The following is a 6305-nucleotide window of genomic DNA, read 5'->3' on the forward strand; positions in this document are numbered from 1 at the left end:
GAGGAGAAAGGAAGAGGAGGAAAAAGGAGGGGAAAGAAGGATGGGGGGAGGATAAAGGAGGGGGAGGGAGGGGCCAGCAGACACCATATGCAGAGGCGCTTCCTGGCAGCGCCCCCTCTGGCTGGCACCAGCCCTGACGGTGTGCAGGGATGAACAGCACCTGGAACAGCGCGCTCTGGGGAGAGAGCTACAGTTTCCCCGAGAACCACAGCACAGACAGTGACCCACATGGGCGGCGCCGCTGCTATAAATACTTGGTGGCAAACGCTGATGTCATGCTTTCTGTCCCACAGACACCCAACTGGAACTTGCCAAGAGAGCACGTAGCAGCGCCCAGCGCGTGCGCGGCCAACACCGGGCTGCAGAGACTCACAGCCCAGCGACGCACCCTCCAGCGCAGCCCACCCCCTGCTACCCGCCACCCCGGCACATGACCGCACTTGCATAACATGCATCTCAACCTGCAGACGCCAGGCCCTGCTCTGACCCTGAGTCCCCCACAGACCCAGAGGCCAGTGGAAATTCCCTCCCACATGGGCAACAGCAGGAAATCCACCAAAATCCATCAAAACCAGCACCAGATCCACCCACTATGAGATGCCCCTGCTGTGGCAGGCCCATCACTCCAGGACCCCTCCCCTAGGACTGGGGTGACCGCAGGCCAACCCGAGGGGCATCCGTGCTGACCTGCCAGGCCGCGACCCAGCAGCGTGAAATACAGTTGCTCAGTCTCAGGCGAGCCGCCACGGAACCCAAAATCAAGTCCCTCTGGAAAGTGTGTGTACAAGGACAGGACCTGGGCCAGACGGCAGACGAAATGGTTGTCCCGAGGGCTCTGGGGAGACCCCCTCTGTGGCCGCCCCCGTGCCTGCAGACCGCCCCCCTTCACGCCACCCCACACATGCTCCCAGGAAAAGCTCCTGCGACAGCGCGACTCGGAACGCAGTAAAGAGATGTGTCTTGAGACGAGTGGATTGAATAACTTGAACTGAACCAGGGTTTTTAAATGTGTTCTCTGTCTTGGAAATAAGGCCATGAGCTTGAGGAAATGGCTTAGCTTCTCTCACCAGTATATCGTTTGTAACCTATTAAAGTAACAGTGTTCACCCACAGGTCTCAGGTGAAAACTCTAAGACCCACTCGTGTCCGGAGCCCAGCAGGCAGGACCGCCACTGGTGGGTGCACCGTGCACGCGTGCAAGCGTCACTGCCTTACTCTGCGCCCAGGGCCGGCCCGCCCACTGCTGGGGCGGGGTGTGCGGGAACAGCGGACAAGCACTCATTATTTCGTTTTAAAAACATCCGCAAACGGCACATATGTACTTACCAGTGCACTGGAAAGACCTGGAAGCAAATACACCCCAAACTCGCCGTGGTTACGCCAGAGGCAGTGAGAGAGAGACTCACCTGCGTTGTGTCTCCGGTGCGGCTGGATGGTCCTCAGGGAGCATCTACTCTCCGAGTGAAAAGTGTCGAAGACTCACGGCCACATGTCTGTAGAAACGAGCAGGTGGTCAGGGAGGTCGGACAGGAGGGAACCCTGCATGACCTGAGCGGCAGGTGCGCTGGGCGCGCACAGAACACACCCCATCTTTTCTCGGGTCGGAATCCAAGGCTCCACGGCTGACTCCTGGGCTCCCTTGCGCCTTCCTGCCGGTGCCTTCCTCACATCACACCCCACTCAGCGGGGTCCGAGCCACGGCCCTCCCGTCTGTCCACCGGCCAGCGCCGCCAGCTTCCTCCTGCACCTGCATTTGGACACGATGCCTTAGGCCAGTGATGGCGAACCTTTTCAGCTCGGCGTGTCAGCATTTTGAAAAACCCTAACTTAACTCTGGTGCCGTGTCACATATAGAGATTTTTTTGATATTTGCAACCATAGTAAAACAAAGACTTATATTTTCGATATTTATTTTATATATTTAAATGTCATCTAACAAAGAAAAATCAACCAAAAAAATGAGTTCGCGTGTCAGAGGTGTCATAAACCTACATATGTCATAGGTTCGCCATGGATCTTCCTGTGGCCGCTGCTAGTGGTTATGAATGTGCCTGGGTGAGCTTGGCATTCCCCCCACGCTGGGCACGGTGCAGAGGACAGTCCGTGGATAACGGCTGGAAGGCCGCTCAGGAAACAGACCAGCCGCTGTCCCACTTGGCCCAGTCGGGCCTGGCCTGCCTGGTGACTCCACTAGCTGTGCTGGCAGCGGGCAGAGCCAGGGCCCTGGCTCCCGCAGGACGCTGGTATGCAGCCCCATAAAAACCGCTCAAGCTTTGCTGGCCTTGAACATATGCACGACAAGAAGATGAGTGATTTCTCAGGGGGCTGCTCGGCCCGGGCCTGAGCTCACGCTGCTGGGAAAACAGCAAAGCCCAACGAGCTCTTCAGATCGTCCGTCAGCAAGAGTCTGTGGACAGAGGACGGGGAGTCACGCAGCTCATCGCTGGCCCCAGGACCCAAACGAAACCCACCCAACAGAAAGGTGAAGGCTGCGCATTCAAAGCGAGCCCACAGCCGGTGACAGGGCTGTCAGGGGAGTGGGCGCACACACGCTCTCGGTGTGAAGGCAAAACGCCTTATTATTGGAGTAAGAGGCCCTGAGGAATGTGTCTAATTCCTGCGTCACAAGTAAATGGACATCTGTACACACACAGCGCACACAGGAATGGTGCTCCTCATTCTCCTGTCTGGGAGGCCTGACAAGGCCCGCACGTCCACGCACAGCCTTTCTGGACGACATGTGGTGTGGGCGCCCACGGGAGCGCCCTCTCTGACGGCGGCCTAGCCCAGTGGCTGCAGAGGCAGAGGCCGTGCTGTCCTGTGGCGGGCGAAGGAAGCAGGGAAGCCGGTTTCATCAGCTAAGAAGCGGCCTGGCTCTCTACTGGCTTCCCCATCTCCTAACTCACATAGAAGATACAATAAACTGAGCTCAGCGGGCTTGCTCACATTAAAAAGGGCCTCATAACACGCCACCTCCCCTTTCCTCACAGACAACGGCAGTCTTGAAAGACAAAGGCCTGGGCTTCCCCCGTAGAAACTGTAGCAAAAGGTTTTAAAAAGTCAGGTGTTAGGGTTAAAAAGCAGAGAAACCTCCCTGCCTTTCCAGGAATGTCCTAGACCCGCAGCAAAACGTTCTCTAAATCTCAAAATCCCTCTCCGCACACACAGAACGGCTTACGACCCGGAGAGGACGGAAGTAGTACATCACTATTAACTTGTCAAAGGAAACGTATATGCCATACCAGCTTGCCTCCAAAGAAAGCAGCCTTGGGAAATGAGAAGACTAAATTCAGGCTGTGGCTCAGCCCTCTACTGTGAAACCCGGCAAATGACCACCTCATCTCTCTGAGCTTTGGTTCCTATTCTTTACAACAGGAGCAATTTTCTCACCTGTCGGTGTGATTGGCACAGAAGACAACATTTCAGAGCACACGGTGTGGGCAAGGCTGTAGCAAACAGGCCCTCTTCCCACCGACAGGGAGGGTCCACCGGTCCACCTGATGAAAGGAGTCCAGCATTCCCACCCAGTGTGCACGCCTGTGTCCAACATCTGCCTCCAGGAGCCACGCCATGGACACACTCATGCAGAGCTGCACGGAAAAAGTGTGGTGTGCACGCCTGTGTCCAACACCCGCCTCCAGGAGCCACGCCATGGACACACTCATGCAGAGCTGCACGGAAAAAGTGTGGTGTGCACGCCTGTGTCCAACACCCGCCTCCAGGAGCCACGCCATGGACACACTCATGCAGAGCTGCACGGACCAAGTGTGGTGTGCACGCCTGTGTCCAACAGCCCGCCTCGAGGACACGCCATGGACACGTTCATGCAGAGCTGCACGGACAAAGCATGAAGTGTGCACGCCTGTGTCCAACAGTCCGCCATGAGGAGCCACGCCATGGACACATTCATGCAGAGCTGCACGCGTTATGTACAACACAGCACTGCTCCTCACTCCAAAAGACTGGAACAACCTAAGACCGCGTGACAGGAAGCCAGTGGGAGTAACCTCCCATCCGCCTGCCCCTGTGTGTGGAAGAAGGCACACTGCCCGCAGGGGCCTGCCTGCACTGGATGCCATGGAAAGATTCCGAAGAAACAGGCGACAGTGGTCACAGGACGGAGAGCAGTGAAGGGAGTGGGGCTTCCTTCTCCAGGGCCTTTTCAATGTTGTTCCCTCGCTTATATTACATTCAAAACATCAGCTAAACGTTCTAACCCAGTGATGAAGGACATGGGCAACTAGTCACCCCTGACTGCCAGGGTCGCCGTGTTCATCAAACGAAGAATAAAGGTGCAGCACTCTCGGGGTGTCCTGGAGGGGTCACTGAGAGGGTGCACTCCAGCCTTGGGGGGTGGATCCGAGCTGAAGGGGCAGCGGGGCGATGGCATTGCGGTGGAGAGAGCATGTGCACACGGGAAAGTTCAAATTCTAAGCCGGCTCTTCGACCGGCTCCAGAAAGGGCATAAGGAACCCGTCTCGTGTAAAGTTGACAACAGGAATGGAAAGAAAGGAACCCCAACTAGTGGGCTGCACCCCGATCACGAAGGCCCCAAGCGCCAAGCCCAGGAGCCGGCACTTCCTCCTCGCAGTGGAAAACTACGGCCCTGTACGGACGTGGAGTGAAAGCAGGGAGCCGGGCATGGCTTCATCCAGGCGCTCAGACAGACTGACAGGAGCAAAGGCGTGAGGCAGCTACTCACTGACACGATGCAACAGGGGAACTGGCCCTGGCGGGAGGGGGGACACAATTCTGTCCCTAAACATGACCTTCTAACCATGCGGAAACAGCAGCTGAGTGAGTAGGAAGAAAAGGTACCCTGTATGTAAACAAATTAATATTTCCTACATGTGTGGTAACACACAAAGGCCAATTTAAGTTTCTATGATAGCAGGAGGCGGAAGCAGAGAAAATAAAAGCCAGTTGCCACAAGATTTCCGTTCAGACCACACCTCACCCTCACCCCATCGCCTGAGGCGGGAGGAGCACTGATCGTCCCGGGCTTTGCATCTCAGTTGTCTATCCGATCAGGGGCTGGCCTAGGAGATGGCTGAGAGCTTCCAGCTGGCAAATCCACAGTCGACACCGCAGTACCACGAAGGCGGCCACGACACACTTCACCGCCTGCGGGACAAGCGAGGTGGCAAACCGCGAAATGCACAAAAGACGGCTGTGCAGGGACTTGGACCAACCACGGCCGATGACAGAGAGCCAGCAATGGACAAAGCCTCTTCCTCGCGATGGCTGAAAGCTACCGATGCCGGGGAATGCTGTGGGAACCGGCCTGGTTTAAGTCTTTGAGGCTGATGGTCCAACAGCTCACAGTTGCTCTGATTAACGTCGGTCTGAAAGCTTCTTCTAGGGGACACAGAGCATCTACAGAATTCCCAGCACATCTAACTTGTCAGTTACTATGCTTACCAAGGAGGGGAAGACGAGAGACGGACTATACGGACAGACAACGCCCAACCCTCCTGGAAAGGCAGAGCCACGGCCCCCAACCTGCAGCAGCCAGCCCAGGACCCAGCCTGTGGGAGTCCGACCTGTCTAGTGACAATCCAGGAGCTGAGCAATAACTCGTGACCATCAGCCAGGACTGGGTCAGTACCTAACAGCGTCCCTAACTCTGCCCCACTTCCAACTCAGTGCCAACCTGAGAAAGCCAACCCTGCTCCCCAACCAGCCACCTGTGATGCCCCCTTCCGTAGCTGCCCAGCCCCATCAGGACCCCAGGACCCCACTTTCTCCACTAGGAAGCTCTCCCACCCCTCTGCCTGCCTTGGGGTCCCTGCGAAACCCTAAACTCTGAATAAACAACCGTTGCCTTTCTCGTGTGGTTGGTCTCCATCTATTTCCACAAAGAACAGTCTAGAGCCGGTGCTTCCCTCCAGCTGGTCAGTCCCTGATGTAGCAGCGAGTGAGGCGGACTCCAGGTCTGGAGAGAGCATCGTCCCCCCGTCCCCCCAGGCCTCTTCCCACAGAACCCGCGCCCTGGGTTCTCAGTCACCCCCGCCCACCATCTGGGAAGCTACCACGTGTTGAGGAAGATCAAGGGCTTTGAAATCAAACCCCTGGTCCCAGTACTTCATTTCCTCTCACAGTGATGGAACCTGGAGCCACTCCTAGCAGCTCTAAGCCTCTCCCTTCATCTTAATGAAAAGAGGCTTCCCTCTGAGACTGCATTAGAAGGGGCTCTGTGTGAAGTAGCTGACAGGTGCTGGGTCCTCAACAGGGGGGAACGCCTTCCTCAGGCCCCGCCTGCCCGGGGAGAGCGCGGGACACCTGGGTGACAGGCTGGTGACCCC

At 56.7% G+C, this 6305-nt stretch overlaps 1 protein-coding gene across 3 annotated transcripts in view; it reads right to left on the reverse strand.

Annotated features, from left to right (window-relative positions):
- Positions 1 to 1495, reverse strand: part of AFAP1 (actin filament associated protein 1) — a 63894-nt gene extending 62399 nt beyond the window's left edge. For all 3 annotated transcript variants that reach the window (XM_006760116.2, XM_006760115.2, XM_006760114.2), the window contains exon 1: positions 1407 to 1495. The gene's annotated coding sequence lies outside the window, so the exon portion shown is untranslated. The remainder of the gene's footprint in view (positions 1 to 1406) is intronic.
- Positions 1496 to 6305: the final 4810 nt, after the last annotated feature.

Source organism: Myotis davidii, unplaced genomic scaffold, assembly GCF_000327345.1.
Source record: "Myotis davidii unplaced genomic scaffold, ASM32734v1 scaffold937, whole genome shotgun sequence".
NCBI classification, from domain to species: domain Eukaryota; kingdom Metazoa; phylum Chordata; class Mammalia; order Chiroptera; family Vespertilionidae; genus Myotis; species Myotis davidii.